We start from the raw sequence: 18,045 nt of genomic DNA, 5'->3' as shown, positions 1-18,045 counted from the left end.
CTCTGCTTTTTAATATGCTGTCTAGGTTGGTCATAGCTTTTCTTCCAAGAAACAAGCATCTTTTAATTACATGGCTGAAGTCACCATCTGCGGTAATTTTGGAGGCCCCCAAAATAAAGTCTGTCACTATTTTCACTGTTTCCCCATCTATTTCCCATGAAGTGATGGGACCAGATGCCATGATCTTAGTTTTCTGAATGCTGAGTTTAAAGCCAATTTTTTCACACTCCTCTTTCACTTTCATCAAGAGGCTCTTTAGTTCTTCTAAAATTAAAAGTGTTTCCGGATATTGCCAAATGACACTTGGGGACAAAATTGCCATGGTTGAGAATTACTAGTCAAGTATGATTTTGAAAGAACACACAGTTATGTTTTTGCCTTTATTTCTAAGTTTTAGATTTTTTTCCTTTATACATTCATAAAGAGAGAGAGAAAGATGTACTTTTCTCCTTGAAAAACACAAGTTTGAAACCTTCAAATATGTACCAAAATTTGTAGTTATATACATAATCCTTTGCTAGTTATATGCTGTTGCACCCATGGTGGTGAATGAAGTACAGTGCCAAGAACACAGAAGACATTCAATAAACATTTCCAGTAGGAAGTCTGAAGTTTGAAGGTTCCAGGATCTCAGCCTGAGGTGAAGCATTGTATTTGCAGATGGAGAGGACATTGCCCACAGGAGATATCTGACTGTCATTTCCTGAAAAGACAGGAGCGCTGCAATCTGCAAAGGGATGAGCTCCTGAATAAGCTAGAAAGGAGAGGTCCAGTTGGAACTGCAATTTCATTTACAGAAACAAGTTGCTAAGGCCTGGGAGATTAGGTCCCAGGATGGCTCTATGAAGGTCATATGGTCTTCCAGAGATCAGAATTTGGAGACACAATGGGTACAATTCCTGGCTCCTCCACTGATTGACTAAGCCTCTCAGTGCTTGATTTCTCCATGTATAAAATAGAAATAATAACAGTACTGCTATGAGCTGAACTGTGTCTTCCAAAAGTTATATGTTGAAATCATCATGCCCAATGTGATTGTATTAGAAGATAAGGCCTTTAGGAGATACTTAGGTTTAGATGACATCATAAGGGTGAGGCCCTAATGGTGGGATTAATGCCCTTAAAGAAGAGATGCCAGAGAACTTGCTTGTCCTCCCTATCCAAACGAACAAAGAAAGGTGAAGTGAGGCCAGAGGGAGAAGGTGGCTGTCTACAACCTAAGGAGAGTGCTCTCATCAGACAACAACCCTGATAGCACATTGAGTCTGCACCTACAGCATCTAGAACTGTGAGAAATATTTTCTTGTTGTTTAAGGCATCCAGTCTATTGTATTTTGTTATGCCAGTCTGAGTTAAAACAAGTGTCAATCTCATAGAGTTATTGTAAGGATTAAATGAGAAATATATGCACATTTCCTAGCATAGTATCTAAGAATTCTCTATATCTTATTCAAATGGCAAATCTAAGAGCTGTCTACATTTTAACCAAAGAAGAGAACTTGAAATGACAGTGGATAGAGGTTGACTTGGAATTGCCCTCTATACACAGTATCTCTTTCCTATTTTGGATCCAATGATGCATTTACAGTAGCAGAAGTTGATATTTTTTACTAATTTATTTTGAAATTAGAACTGTGAAGCAATACAGGTCCCAATGTGCAATTTGTTTATTTTTATAGTTACCAATTTCTGCAACTACCAAAAACATATGAGGCCCAATCTATAACAATATATAAATAATAATCCATTGTTGCCTTTTTGAAGGGGTGCTGCATGCTATATTCTGTTTATGCCACATCCAATGGAGTACTAAATAGAGCCATATATTATATGACTTGACAGAGTTCATCTTTGTGCAGAAAGCGAGGAGTTAGGGCCTCTGCACAAACAATGTAGAGCTTGAAAGTGAAAAGTAAAAGTGTTAGTCATTCAGTTGTGTCTGACTCTTGGCAACCCCATGGATTGTTGCCAGCCGGGCTTCTCTGCCCATAGGGTTCTCCAGGCAAGAATACTAGAGTGGGTTGCCATGACCTCCTCTAGGGGATCTTCCCAACCCAGGGATCAAACTCGGGTCTCCTGCATTGCAGGCAGATTTTTCACTGTATGAGCCACTGAGCCATACTCAAGTCCCAAAAGTCTGAGACAAAACTTGGCAAGTTCTGTGTCAAATAGTTGTGTGATCTATATAGAACAGGATATGAATTAATGATCCAGTGTGAACATCATGCTTTTATAATAGGGTACTTTCTGCTTTCTTTCATGGTGGTTTATCTCACTGTCAATACCTGATAAGTATTTAAGCCTTATTTACATCAATTTCTCTTTCTACTGTCAAGTCCTTTAAGTATAATGACAATCTCTTTCCATGTTTCTGTGAAAATGGCCAGAAAATAATTCAGAAAACAAATATTATTCTTGGCTATGCTTAGAACTTCAGTCAATAAAGAACAGGCCAAAGTTAAAATGAAGGATAATTTTGAATGGACAGAGAAAAGCATTATAAGAAATATTCCAGATGCTTTTAAGATTTCCCTGATTAGAAGCTCAGAATAAACTTGGTCCCAGTAAACACTTTGTTTGGGTAAGTGTATGAAAAGAAAAGTCCCTTTGTTTATAATGTCTGGATAGTAAACATTTCTGATTTAGAATATTAAGGCAAATGTTTAAACATCTTGGTGCATACAACATGGCCTTTTGTTTGGGATAATTGAGGAACTGTAATCATTTTTGCAAAACGTTTCCAGTGATACTTTAATGAGAAAGTGTTTATAGAAGTGTAGCAGTAGAGTATAGCCCTGAGGTCTAGAAAAAATGAAGGTCAACGGACCTGGGGTGCCAGGTCTCCTCCCTCATAACCTCAGAACACTTGTGCTGGCTGTGCTGGATGGACAGAGGATCATGGTCATGGGCATGAGCTTGGGAAGTTTTCTCTTGCCCCTTCCTCTTACAGAGATAAGGCACAGGGCTTATAAGTGACCTTCTGAGGTACTCTCCCTGTGGCCTTGGAAAGATGTACAGGGACATAGAGAAAGGTTAGTCCCTTAAGCCAATACCAACCAAGTCAATGAAGCATGTAGGAATTTTACCCTACAGCCCCAGATGTGCAAGAATGGTACTTTATTTATTCAAACTCAGTCTTGATGGATCAGAGCTGTTGGGAAATTCAGTGTCAGGATTATTAGGCCCACTTGCCAGGGTCATGGGAAAGTCCTGGGGATCTTGCACAGCGAAGAACATTTCAAAGGATGAGAAGCAGCCAGAAGTTCAGGCCTTCTTCGTTATGCGCGTTAGTAAAGCCCACATTTCCTTTGAGGTCGGGCACTGCTTCTCTTTGGGCGAAGGATCTCCCTAGGACACCTAGTAGGCCTCAGGTCCCTGGGACCTCTGACCCCTTCTCAGCCTGAGGAAATTGCTTTCTTTTCTTATGCTGTTTCTGAAGTAGTCTTGGGACACTCTCCTCCCACCTCACCTCTCACGGGGTTCTCTGATCTTAAGATCAGCAGAAGCAGTACTAGGGGCAGACTGTTAGAAATGTAAATTATTAGAGTCTTGATGTAGAGGCCCAGAAAGAAGTGTTTTAACAAATCCTCCATGTGACTGATTCTAGACTACATTTTAAGAAATGACTGACCCAGCACAATGCATTCAATTAACTCAAAGTTTTAAAAGCAAGAACTTAGGTAATTTCTGTTTTTAGCCTTCAAAAATAGTACTCCACCCCAACTTGAGGCCAAGGAAGGAAGAAGGCTGGATGTAATTAAAAAAATAAACACTTAACATAACACATAAGCATCTTGCATAGCAGAGGATCTGAACAGACATTCCAAAGAAGGCATACAGATGGCCAACAGATGCTCAACATCACCAATCATCAAGGAACACAAATCAAAGCCACAATAAGATTTCACCTCACTCTTATTAAAATGACTATTACTAAAAAGACAAAAGGTAATGAGTGTTGGCAAGGATTGTGGAAAACAGAGAATCTTTGTGCATTGTTGGTGGGAATGTAAATTAATGCAGCCACTATGGGAAACAGTATGGAGGTCTCTCAAAAAATTAGAAATAGAACTATCATATGATCTAGCAATTCTACTTCTGGCTATTTATCTAAAAAAAATTGAAAATACTAACTCAGAGAAATATATGCACCCCCCATTCATTGCAGCATTATTTATAGTAGCCAAGATATAAAAGCAAACTGTTCATCCATCAGTGGATGAATGGATAAAAAAAAATGTGGTATATATAAAAAAGAAGAGTATTCAAGCATAAAAAAGAATAAAATCTTACCCTGAGGGCATTATATTAAGTGAAATAAGTCAGTCAAAGACAAATACTATATGATCTCACTTATATGTGGACTCTTTAAAAAAAAAAAAATAAGCACATACCTACAGGTTTCAGATTGATGGTTACCAGATGTAGGAGATGGGAATTGGGCAAAATTGGTGAAGGGAGTTAAAAGGTACAAGCTTCCAATCATAAAATTAAAGTCATGGCTATGTAACATTAAATATGGTAACTATAGTTAGATATACTGTTTTACATATTTGAAAGTTGCTAAGAGTAAATCAACAGTTCTCATCACAAGGTAAAAAAAACCTTTGTAATAATGTATGATGGTTCTCCTGGGTTCCCTCACCCTCCTGCTCTCCACCTGGGTGCCCTTTCCCAATAAAATCTCTTGCTTTGTCAGCATGTGTCTCCTCAGACAATTCTTTTTTTTTAATTTTTTTTATTTTTTTAAATTTTATTTTATTAGTTGGAGGCCAATTACTTCACAACATTTCAGTGGGTTTTGTCATACATTAACACGAATCAGCCATAGAGTTATACGTATTCTCCATCCCGATCCCCCCTCCCACCTCCCTCTCCACCCGACTCCTCAGGGTCCTCCCAGTGCACCAGGCCCGAGCACTTGACTCATGCATCCCACCTGGGCTGGTGGTCTGTTTCACCATAGATAATATACATGCTGTTCTTTTGAAACATCCCACCCTCACCTTCTCCCACAGAGTTCAAAAGTCTGCTCTGTACATCTGTGTCTCTTTTTCTGTTTTGCATATAGGGTTATCATTACCATCTTTCTAAATTCCATATATATGTGTTAGTATGCTGTAATGTTCTTTATCTTTCTGGCTTACTTCACTCTGTATAATGGGCTCCAGTTTCATCCATCTCATTAGAACGGACAATTCTTTTCCGAGTGTTAGACAAGAGCCCAACTTCGGGCCCTGGAAGGGGGTCCCCCTTCCTACAACAACTGGTGACCACGAAGGGACACCCCCATTTCTACTGGGGTTGACATCCAGACCGCTCAGGGTACTCCAGGACCAGCTCGCCTGCCGAGGGATCTGACCCAGTGGCCGCAACTGGGACTCGTTTGTCCCTGGTCTCCTCCTGATACAGACAACTGGTCGGGGTGCCCCAACCGGGTAAGGAACAAGAGATTTTGTTGACCCCTCTTTTCTCACCCCTCTTTTCAACTTTCCTATTTTTCTAGTCCCCCAGTCCTGGACTCAGGAATCTGGTCGAAGGGCCTCAGCTTAAGCTGAGGATTGGAGACTGGTCACTTCCTCTTGGCAGAGAACTCGAATTCTGGTTCTGGTAGGGCCGAGTTCCAGTCCTCCCTGCTCTGGAAACCCAGAGGAAAGTCCCGTAATGCCTGGGTGTCTGCAGGTGGCAGGAGACGTCTGTAAGGCCACCCCTTTTTTTCTCTTTCTCTCCTCCACTCCTAGACCTTCTGTCTCGTCCCACTCCTTTTCTCTCAACCTGGCCCTTTCCCCTCTCTTTGAAGACCCCAGTTATTTCCGCTTACTCTGTCTGTCAATACTTGGACCTGAAGTTCTGGGTCTTTGTGAGAGATTTTCAGAGAGGCTATGCCCTCTGCTCCCCATCAACGAGGCTTTCTGTTCTTGGGGAGACGATTGGGCGTTAGAAGCCCTCCATCAGGTGCCCTGTTTCTATAAATTCAGCCATTTAATTGAGCATTTGGCTGAGTGCTTCCACGTGGAAGTGATTGACGGGGGTTCAGTATAGTCGCACCTGGTCTTGGGTGAAAATTAACACCCTAGATACATCCTTAAGGGTTAATTTACCTTTTGGGACCAGCCCTACAGCCCCGTTGATTGTGCTTACTACCGAACATTTCCTTTGGCGCTTATACAATCAGGCCCTTTGGGACCAGGAGAGAGCTTACAGTCTCTCTAGAGAGAAAGAAAAATTAGAAAGAAAAATAGAAAAGAAAAAAGAAAGAAAAAAAAAAACAATGTATGGTAAAGGAAGTTAACTAGACTAATTATAGTGATCATTTCACAATATCTACAAATACTGAATGGTGTCGTACATCTAAAACTGAAATAATATATATCAATTATATCTCAATTAAATAAATAAATAGGTGTGCAATAAATATTTAGAGAATAAAAAAGCATAAGCATCTCTCTGATTTTTCTGAAAACAGAAAACAAAGACATCAATTAATATCTCAGTAGGTATTTTAATAAATTACCCGGGCACAATAATTAACTTTAACAATAACAGATTTCTGAGCAAGCAAGTTCCACGACTAATGAGATGTGGTAGAGGTGGGGTGACCTGGGGTCAGGAATGAATCTAGGAAAGTGAGATAATAGATGAAGGGAAGGTGCTGCCTCAAAACCAGGAAGAAAAATGTCGTTTTCTTGGACCAGCATAAAATTCTAGAGAAGTTGGGCATCAAAACCTTTATTTCCAAAAGTGAGGCCTCAGAATTGCTCTGTAGTGGTGATTATAAAAAGGGAGTGACTGATGCTGCTCAAAAAAAATCAGCAGTAAAACAAGCAGCCCCAAATGCCCTGTGTCTGTGACTGACAGATTTCCACTTTCCCTTTCTGCACATGAGCAGATGAGTATCTACATATGTGGTCACTCAGCCAGAGACCTCTTGCATTCAGGTGTGACCATGCCGTGTGAACAGAAGTGATGTGTATCACTTAAGGCCTGAGCCTTTATATATAGCCTCCTTCCCACTTTTCCCTTCTGTGAAATGGAACAGGTTGGTGCTTATGACCCACCTCTGATCTCACGAATGAGGGTGACAACCTCCAGCGGAAGCCAGAGAGAAGGAAGCTTGGTCTCTGAATAACTATGTGAGCACAGCAGCTCACCAACCCACCCTGGACCACTACTAGATGAGAGAAATAATCTTCCTTAATTCCCTGGCCATTTGGGCTCCTTGTTACAGCAATTTAGACTAGAAAAATCAAGGTCCCCCGTGAAAATTCAAGTTAATATTTAGAATCCATTTGAGCTGATAGTACCAAAGTCCTCACAGCAGCTGCTTCATAAGTAGTCACTAAGTGATCAAATGTGGCACCATCAGGTCTGTCTCATAAAATATTCTGCCTGAAAGTAAATCTAAGTAGTGGCTTGCAATCTATAAACAGAAGAGCAAACAGCACACAAGTGGCAACAATGGGTTAAAATCAAATGAGACTCTGTGTGTAGAAATGATTGCTAATTACACAGCAGTCATGTAAGTGATTTGCAGGTAGTAATCACAGTCACTGTCATTTTCCAAAACAAAAGATTTATACATGCACAGACATCTACAGACAGGTAAATTCTTCTTTAGACAAATTTGATGAGACATCAATTGCTATGCTGATCATGGTCCATAAGAAAACGTAAACCCATTGCTACAATATGCAGAGTGAATACAAAGTAGCTTTTTATGTACTCTGTAAAGGCAGTTTTTGTTAGTATATGGCATATAAATCCAACTCCATTTGCTGAAGGTTTTGAAGACCTACTATATTAGAAGTATTGCAAAGAATTCAAAGATATCAAGCAAAAACACTAATAAAGGTATCTAAGGAGGAGAGTGCTATATAAAACAGAGGTTTAATTATCTAAGAAATGGCAGTTAAGGACTTCCTGAGCCACTCTGGCTATGTTGAAACTTTCTGTAGGATCTCGGTTTATGCCTATCACAAAAGTTGTTCTGATACTTAAATAAAATAACATACATAATGTATATGGTGACTTGAATGAGCCCCCAGCAAATGCTAATTCCTTGGTTTATACTTTGTAATATAGGATCTCACAAAGTTGAAATAATTTCCAAAATATTTCATTGGTGATTTGTTCTAGAGCCATAAAAACAGTTTTGCCTGTCTCAAGCCCAATATATATGTTTATATTCACACACACACTCCATCCAGAGTAAGTAGAGAGTAATGCATTTAGCAAACCAAAGGGTACATGGCTATGATGGATATCTGAGGATTCTGATGTAAGCAAGAAAGCTCCAATTTGGTTATTCAAGCTGACAGCTGATTTATTGGAATGAAATCTAGTAGCTAAAGCAACAACAGAAAACTAAAAAAATGATGTTCATTTACATTTTTCCATAGTCATGGGGACAGTTGTTACCACATCGCTATCTCCTTGTTCCACCCCAGGGCTGCTAAGCCCTCATTCCCTCAGGCCTGAGCCACTTGCCTGGCTTGCTAGACAGCTCCAAAGACAGTTCATGCTCTTTCTGTGGTGTTAAACACTTTGTTGCAAATGTCATTATATCTCTTACTACCATCTACTTTTTCAGTCTCCCTGGAGATGAGGTTAGGTTTTGCATGGCCAAAGCCGGTCCAGGGCTGGTCCAATCTGTCCACAAATACTGAGCTTTTCCCAGAGTTGCTCCTGAGAGCAGGTTAACACAGCCTAAAGTGCAGGAGAGTTAATACCCAAATGAGGAGGACTTTGATCCACGGGAGATGAAGACAGGAAGAGGCTGGCAGGTAACTCTTCCTCTTCTCTGCCCCTGCTGGGCTGTTCTGAGACTGATCTCTGGGCACACACCGTGGTTGTGTCTCACAGAACGAAGCTACCAATGGTGTCTTCTTGAGAAGCTGTGGCCAGATCTGTAATGCACCACTTTGTATTTTCTTTCTTCCTACTCCACTTCTTCTTTTCTCCTCACTCCTGTTTCCCTGGAAAATTTAAAAGCAAAACAAAACAAAAAAAAACTTGGCATCTAAGATTTTCTTCTAGGCCCTTTCATCTAGGGAACCAGTGCTGTCTCAGTGTCCCACCCTTAACTTTCACATTTCCAGGCTGGAGCAGTCAGATGGTTGATATTGGGCTGCAATGCTCATGTCCCACATCAGTAAACTGGAAAAGAGTGCCACTGCCTCATTTATGATCCTCTGGTGAGAGGGGGAGTCCTGTCTCTCATTTATTTGGAATTAATTTCAGCTAGGAAAAGTGTTTGGCTTCTGGGGACTTCCCTGGTGGTCCGGTGGTTAAGACTCTTCACTTCCAGTGCAGGGGGCAGGGTTCAGTCCCTGATCAGTCAACTAGATCCCACGTGCCACAGTTAAGATGTGGAGCAGCCAAATGAATTTTTTAAAATGCTATTTGGATTCTGAACAATCACAGAGGTGACAAATTTCCCCTCTGAACCAGCTTGACCTTAGTAGTACTTCCCTCCTCTCCTTTGGGTTTCTCCACATGGGTTGTCTTCTCTTGCAGCATCAGCCCAAGGTATCTTCTCCACTTTCACCTCCTGAGCCTGCCAAATCAGTTTTCATCTGTTCTAGACTCTCTGCTTCTCATATGCTTGTTGTTTCCATTTTGCCCATGAGAACAAATATTCCATATCAACCCATTCTTACTAGCTACCCCCATTCGCCAAAGCAGAATTCATTTCTCTTTGCATTTCATAGTCCACAGGCCAACCAGCCAGCTGTCACATCTAGCCCTGGCATTGGTCACCTGTCTCAGCATTCCGATTATTTGCTGCCTGAAAAGTAAGAATTAATGATTTCAGGAATAAATAGAAAATGCTAGACATCTTACATCTTTCAGGACAGAGGAAGATTAAGCCATAGTCAGCAAGGATCCAGTTCTTTGGATTTGAACAAGGTGACCAGACATCTTGGTCTTTCTTTTTTAAAGAAGTGTCTGGGGAAAAATCTTAGACTGTCTTCACAGGGTAATTTCAGGGGACTTTCTGTAGATGCACTGGACTATAGCGTCTATGTAGTCATCTATATTAATGCCTCGTTTGGTGAAAATGTATACTCTGTGTGACTGAAAACATCATTCATGCATGCAAACAAAAGTAGTAATGTTCTCTTTAGCCAGTCCTAACTTACTTTCATTAGCAGTTTCTCACACTCAAATACTTCTGGGGATTTCCAAGGCACGCTAACATATTGTATCTTTCTCTCATGACCATAGATGCTGTATACCATTATGCAGGCCAGCAGTCCTTAGGGGAACGACAACATAAAGGGGCATCATTCCCACTGCAGACATCCTAGAGTTATTGCAACACCTTTTTTCTGGCAGATAGAAGAAATGTGTTTTGTTTCAACAAACTAAGGTATTGAGAGTTCAGCTAAGCTACTCTATAGTATTGTTGCTTCTGCATCCATTTTGTTCACCCAAGAAGCCTGCAGTAACTTTAAATGGTAACTAGATCTGCCATACAAGTATTTGCCCCAGACAGCAGACAATAGAATCAGAAGCAAAAGACAGTTCCTCACATGAGTTCCCAAACAGCCCTTGTGATCAAGTTTCCCCTACCTCCCAGAGCCTGTGAGCCTTATGTGCCCCTTAGGTAAGACCCTCATGGGACCTACCAAAACCCAGCTCTTTTGGTTTGAATTGGTCAATCCGGCCCTTGTTTGGAAATCCCAGAGCATTTCACCAGTGCTTAATCAAAGTATGTGCCAAGATCTTGCCTCTCTCTCTCTCTCTCTGACTTGACCCTTGTATGTGGTCCGTTGAGATGTACTGGGCATTTCCTCCAGGACTTGTGAACAATAACTTCTCTATTTCAGTTTCTCTTGGATCTGTTGCTCACCATTCAGCACGCTGGGCTGCTCTTAACAAATGTTAATCTGTTAACATAAGTATAGTAAATCAATCTCCTGGCAGAGATAAGTAAGGGATACTGAAAAACAGGCATCTTCTAATTTTTACAAGGGTGATATAAGAACTAGTGGCAGCTCTTCTTCCCCACCCCACCTCCTCCCCCAGCCACATAATTTCTTTGGGTTGGTTCAGGCATGGTCTTTATAAAAATTTTTCCAGCAGGGGTCTCTCTCTGCACATGGTACAATAAATTCTCAGAAGATGGAATAGATTATTTTCATTTTGCTTATCCATCTTATAATGTGAATGGATGTGGTTTTAAAATATGTCAAAATTCTTTTCTGACACAATCAGAAAACCATTGGAAAAGCATAATGTTCCACAGCATGATTTGGGTGATTAAACAGGTATGTTCACTATGTGATAATTCATCAAATAATGCATTTATGATTTTTAGGTAGTTTGTGCTTATATATTATACTTCACAAAAAAGATTTCTTTTTTTAAGTTATAATCCATAATTTGACTTCTGTTTGCATGCTATCTCACTTTTGTTTCATTTCTTAAGTATCTGGAATATTAAAAATTGGTTATTTTATTTACGCACTTTATAAAACTTTATACATTTTTTTATAAATGATGATGCCTGGTGTATGTGTTTTTAGAAAAATAGGGAAAAATTAAAACATAGCTGTAATATTCAAAAGAAAAATAAACTTTGTTTGAAAGTGTGTATCATCCAGTAAAAATTTTGCATTGATTTTCTAATCATGAACTTTGACAAAAAGGCATTATCATTGTTGTCACCCAAGCTTTGGGGAAGGATCTGAGAGACCAGATGGGTATCCCTCCTATGATCTGCTCAGGGGCTTGGTCTGTACTTCCAGTGGGAATAGGTCAATGGGGGCCAATGGCTACTGAAATGTGGGCCTTCCTGATGAGGTTTTGCTCCTCTTTAGTGTTAAGCAGCTTACATTTTTCTGAGCAGAAGAGAAATGGCCACAAACCACCCCTTGTCAAGTTAGCAAATGACACATAAAATATAGGTTCTTGAAAGAAATTGTTATCATTAAAGTAAAAATCAGAAAACATTAAAATCCTATTAAAATTCTTAGTTAGAAAGCATCACTGACTCAATGGACATGAATCTGAGCAAACTCCGGGAGATGGTGAAGGACAGAGAAGCCTGGCGTGCTGCAGTCCATGCGTCACAAAGAGCCAGACATGGTTCAGCAAATGAACAACAACAAAAATTCTTGAGAACAGAGTTGTGCAAAGCACCAAGATTGCTGATTTTTTTTCTATGTTTTAATCTCAAGCTTTTGTTATTTTTCTTTTGCTTTATTTCTTTATGATTGTGCCATCTCACACCTTTCCTGCTTCTAACTTCATTTTCTTTTCTCTCATTTCTCAAAATCATCTCTTAATTCTAAAAAAAAGTATCAACATTAGTGACACATCTTCATAAAGTAGATCTTTTTCCCTTTACAAAAATTAATATTGGGCCATGAAAAACTTCAATCTGTCTGAGTACTAATAAAATAGAAAATATTGAGTGAAAAATGTTTTAGTCCCAATGACATTACCACTCACTTTTTAATAGTATTAGAGTAATTACCTTAATTCTCTCTTGGAAAACAACATCCATTTAGATCCTCTAATGAAGGAAATATATATTTGTAATGGACCAAATGGCAACATGCCCTTGTCTGAAGCAATCACGTTGTCTAATAAAGAAAGAAGCACATTTATGTGTGGTGCCTCCGAACACCAAGTATTACAAGAATTCCTAGTCAGCAGGATGCTATGCCAAAAGTACTCTATAAATTGGTTTATCCTTTCTTGCTATCTTGTGGCCTCATTCTAAATATTTCTTTAATAGTAATAGTGACATCATGTTGATGTTCCTTCAACTAAAAAATAAATACATTAAAAAATAGTAATATTGGATAGTTCCAACAACATAAACCTTACTATCCTATGTTTATTTTTGAGCTATTCAAATCAATAAATATTACAAATCCTCCATTGGGGAACACCTTTCACCATTTTATATTAATATGTTTTTTCCTGTCTTCTTGCTTCTTGTGTGAGCCACGTCTCTGTCCTCTGTTTCGCTTGTTGTTTCCTTTCTGTCTTGTTTGTTCAGCTTCTGTACAATCATTTCTCTTTGCTCTGCCCCTTACTCCAGCCTCATGTTCATTTCAGCCTCCACCTTTTTTCCTTCACAAACCCCTTTGATTCCAGTTGACAGTTTCAGGTTTTCGGTTGCTTTTTTTTTTTTACTTTTACTTTCTAGAGACTTCTGTTGCCATAGTGACACTTGATGATGAAGACCATGACTGCCTCCATTGACACTCCGGTTGCTATAACAATGCCAGTTAACAGAGAATTCTGTGGATACTTGCTAGAAGGATGCTCGCTTACACCTTTGTGTGGGACAGACTGCCAGAAAATGTTTCTTACAGCGAACGGCTGCTTGTAGCAGTAAAACTTAAGGCCATAAACTTAAGGGCAGCTCATTCAGGAACTGAAAAGACCAAGACGCCAAGATTTATATCTTCACACCCTGAAAAAATTTCTCTCCCTTCCTTGTCTTTTTTTGCCCTCCCTTCCTAGCCTATTTATGAAAGTAAAAGTGAAAGTCGCTCAGTCATGTATGACTCTTTGCAACCCCATGGTCTATACAGTCCATGGAATTCTCCAGGACAGAGTACTGGAGTGGGTAGCCTATCCTTCTCCAGGGGATCTTCCTGACCCAGGAGTCAAACTGGGGTCTCCTGCATTGCAGGTGGATTCTTTGCCAGCTGAGCTACCAGGGAACATACCTGCTATGGATTGAATTGTATTCCCACAGAATTCATAGAATTGAGTGCTAATCTGCAGTGTGACTGTACTTGGAGACAGAGATTTTAGGAGGTAACTAAGATTAAATGAGGTTGTAGGACTGAGGTTCTAATCCAATAGGATTGGTAGTCCTGTAAGAAGAGGAAGATAGATCTTTCTCTGTCTGTCTCTCTGCCATGTGAGAGCACAGCAAGAAGGCAGCTGCTTGCAATCCAGGAAGCCACAACTAGGGACTTCCCGACTTTACCTGCACCTTGTTCTTGGACTTCCCAACCTCCAGAATGTGAGAAATTAATTTCTCTTGTTTAAGCCATCCAGTCTCTGGTATTTGTTACAGCAGTCAGAACTAGTACAATACTTCAATATTAATGTGTGTAGATCTTGTTAAAAGCTTTTGATTTTAGAGACATCAATTTCTGGAAATACATCCTAATAAGAAGTTATAGAATATCACAATATGCATTATCAGTATTTTATTTTTGAATACTAGATGAACCAGAAAAAAAGATAACAACATTGACTGCAATTTTTGTGATCTTTTTGTTATTGTTACAGCTTTTTTATTCTCAACAAAATATCTGAAAATGTGTAATTATCTTTATCTTTATATATACTATAACCCACTCATAAGAACCTGGAAGAAATATTTCTTTTACTTTGGTTTTTGCGGTTGTGTCACCTTCATTGGCTGTAAAACTAAGCAGCTTACAACCAACCACAGTGATCTTCTCATCTGTGCCAACACATGTGGAGTAAGGAAGCAACTATAGCATCAAAGCTCCCTCAGGACTGATATCAAAAGAGCTAAAACTGGTTTAAAAAAAAATAAAGTCTATTAAAAAAATATCTTTCTAGTGACAGGTGTTCTAGTACAAAAAATGCCAGAATAATGTCAAAAAGTGGTCACACACAACCAGAAAGGAAGAAGAAAATTTTGGCACATTACAAAATGTATTAAAGTAAAGGACATCAAAACAGAAATTTTGCTAATAAAGAGGTTATGGATCAGCTTATTCATTGGCTCCTACATTTGCTTCTACAAAAGGTGTCAGTCAATATAACATTACTTTATTTGTGCAGAAATGAGGCACTATTAAGCTGAAAAAAGCTGTGTCAATATGCTATATTATCTATGCATAATTTTACAGAAAATTTTGGAGTATAAATATTCAGGAACTGTTTGAGAATTCTTAGGGATTCCAAGGAAAATAGAGGTGCTGCTTGTAGAATAATATGGAAAGTAATTTCTAATTAAAATTGTTCTACTTGTGCTGTAAAACCAGTTGATTTTTTTGTTATCATGGTTGAGCAAAAATCTCTGAGTTAGTATCATTAATAACAATAACAATAGCTTTCTCTAATATGCCAGTCAATATACTTAGTGATTCACATCCATGGTCTCTATTTCTCACTACAAACTTGAGATCTGCCATCTCATCCAAGCCTTCTCACTCTCTAAACAACTTTATTTCTGAACTTCAACTTTTTCCTCAAAAACATTTCTGGGGTGTTATAAAGAAGGAACAGCTGATGTACCATAGTAGTTTTCAGCTGGGAAATACAACAGAAACCTTTGTTAACATAGAGAATTACATGTTAACATATAGAATCACAATGCTGGGCGCAGTCTCAGGGTTATGATTCAGTATCTTTGCATCTGTGCATCTGACAAGAGCTAAGGTGCTGGATCATTGAAAAAGCAAGAGAGTTCCAGAAAAACATCTATTTCTGCTTTGTTGGCTACACCAAAGCCTTCAACTGTATGGATTACAATAAACTGTGGGAAATTCTGAAAGAGATGGGAATACCAGACCACCTGACCCACCTCTTGAGAAACCTATATGCAGGTCAGGAAGCAACAGTTAGAACTGAACATGGAACAACAGACTGGTTCCAAATAGGAAAAGGAGTACAAGGCTGTATATTGTCACCGTGCTTATTTAACTTATATGCAGAGTACATCATGAGAAATGCTGGGCTGGAAGAAGCACAAGCTGGAATCAAGATTGCTGGGAGAAATATCAATAACTTCAGATATGCAGATGACACCACCCTTATTGCAGAAAGTGAAGAGGAACTGAAAAACCTCTTGATGAAAGTGAAAGAGGAGAGTGAAAAAGTTGACTTAAAGCTTAGCATTCAGAAAACTAAGATCATGACATGACATCTGGTCCCATCATCTCATAGATGGGGAGACAGTGGAAACAGTGTCAGACTTTATTTTTTGGACTCCAAAATCACTGCAGATAGTGACTGCAGCCATGAAATTAAAAGAGGCTTACTCCTTAGAAGGAAAGTTATGACCAACCTATATCACATATTAAAAAGCAGAGACATTACATTGCCAACAAAGGTCCGTCTCGTCAAGGCTATAATTTTTCCAGTGGTCATGTATGGATGTGAGAGTTGGACTGTGAAGAAAGCTGAGCACCGAAAAATTGATGCTCTTGAACTGTGGTGTTGGAGAAGACTCTTGAGAGTCCCTTGGACTGCAAGGAGATCCAACCAGTCCATCTTAGTGGAGATCAGTCCTGGGTGTTCATTGGAAGGACTGATGCTGAAGCTGAAACTCCAGTACTTTGGCCACCTCATGTGAAGAGTTGACTCATTGGAAAAGACCCTGATGCTGGGAGGGATTGGGTGCAGGAGGAGAAGGGGACAACAGAGGATGAGATGGCTGGATGGCATCACCGACTCAATGGGCATGAGTTTGAGTAAACTCTGGGAGTTGGTGATGGACAGGGAGACCTGGCGTGTTGTGATTCATGGGGTCGCAAAGAGTCGGACACGGCTGAGCGACTGAACTGAACTAAAGGTGCTTTTGATTCTAGGTCTGTGGACTCAATAAAGATGATGTTGAATTTTAAAGATTGTTTTTTCAATGCATTCTTCAATGGAGGCAGATGGCAAAACAACAAAACCTAATTAACTAAAAGCAATTTATGATGACTAAAGGATACAATATGAGTACACAGTTCTCTGAGGTTTATGTTTGATCCTACATTAAAATTTAAAATGTCAAGAAGAATTCAAAAGTAAGTAACTCTCTACTGTGAGTTTCCCTTTATAGTAAAAAGAGATGAATCCCAAACAACCACACTGTTAGATAGACAGGCACACAGAGAAGAGTCCAGAAGCATGTGCAAAACTGTCTCTTCCTTGGGTTCAAGTTGATTATTGCAATCTCTATGTGGCTCACAGAAGAACTGAGATTCAGAGTTGATTTCTTCACTCTTGTCTGTATTTCCTTAAAAACTTGAAGCCCAAAATTTAAACTGTCAAGGCATACCCATGTAGTCATTCTGCTGAGGCTGCACATTGCAGGATGACCAGGAAACTTTGCTCCTTTTGATTTTCTCTTTCCTATCCCTCTCCTTTTTCCCACTCCTGGGTCATTTTAGCTCTTGGTTTGCCTTGGCTTCCTTTTTCAAAAACAGTTTTATTGAAATATAAATTATAAACCATATAATATACTTCTATGGTTTTTAGTATAGTCACAGATTTGTGCAACCATCACAAAAATAAATTTTAGGACATATTCATCACTCCCTCCAAAAACCCACACTCCTTAGCTGTGGGCCTTTTCCCACAGACCCTGACAACCACTAATCTATTTTTTGTCTCTATAGATTTGCCTATTCTGACATTGCACACAGATGGGATCATGCAATATTTTCTTCACTTTCTTTCACAGAGTCCACTTTCTTTTACCTCTTGGTTTAACCTCTTGAGTTAGATTGTTCCTAGCTAGACAGAGCTAGGGACAGAAAGAGATTCTGATCCTGTATTAGGAGGTAACTGTAAGGTAAACCCTATCTGGTTAAGATCTTTTTAGCAGCTCTTTTAGTCAGGTTTACTAAAAGGCCTTCTTCATTATTTTCACCTTGGGAAATGACTGGATCTGATGAGGCTGATGGAAACAAAGGGGGAAAAAGAAAATTTCTGTACAACTAAATTTCTTAATTAATAAACTCCTTTTTTAGAATAGTTTTAGATTCATAGCAAAATTGAGCGGAAAGTACAGAGAGCTCTCATATACGTCCTGTTCTAACACATGTACAACCACATCCATTATGAACCTCCCTCACTAGACAGGTACATTATTTACAAATGATGAACCTACGCTGACATATGCATGCATGCATTCTCAAGCACATCCGAATCTTTGCAACCCCATGGACTGTAGCCCACCAGGCTCCTCTATCCATGAGATTTTCCAGGCAAGAATACTGGAGGGGGTAGCCATTTCCTCCTCCAGGGGAACCTCCCAACCCACAGATCGAACCAGCATCTCCCGCAGGTCCTTCATTGCAGGCAAATTCATTACCATTG

The sequence above is a fragment of the Muntiacus reevesi genome, chromosome 8 (assembly GCF_963930625.1).
Source record: "Muntiacus reevesi chromosome 8, mMunRee1.1, whole genome shotgun sequence".
Taxonomy (NCBI): Eukaryota; Metazoa; Chordata; class Mammalia; order Artiodactyla; family Cervidae; genus Muntiacus; species Muntiacus reevesi.
Note: the sequence above shows the minus strand (reverse complement) of the source record.